Genomic DNA, 359 nt, shown 5'->3' with positions numbered 1-359 from the left:
GTAAATAAAAATACAATAGCAATTGTATTAGTTACTTCAATTAGTAATTAGTTACTTCAATTAGTTTTATTTATACACAGTTCATGTAAAATCTAAAATTTTCCCTTTCAGTTTGCTAGTTCTCCAGTGACTTGCATTTTATGGATGGAACATAAGTGGTTATATTTTTTTCTTTATTAGCATTTATTTGTACTCAGTATTACCGTCATCCTTGACAATTCAAGCACATATACAGTACACAGTACCATACACTTACATTGAATCCCAAGGCCTCCTCAATTGTTAGGATTCTTTAGCACAAACACTGCTTCTGCCACCAGGTGCTGGGTGTTGGATACATAATCTAAACCTTAGGAGAA

This window comes from Propithecus coquereli, unplaced genomic scaffold (assembly GCF_000956105.1).
Source record: "Propithecus coquereli isolate 6110/MARCELLA unplaced genomic scaffold, Pcoq_1.0 Scaffold2, whole genome shotgun sequence".
NCBI lineage: Eukaryota > Metazoa > Chordata > Mammalia > Primates > Indriidae > Propithecus > Propithecus coquereli.
The sequence above is the reverse complement of the archived record's forward strand: the minus strand, read 5'-3'. Positions refer to the sequence as shown.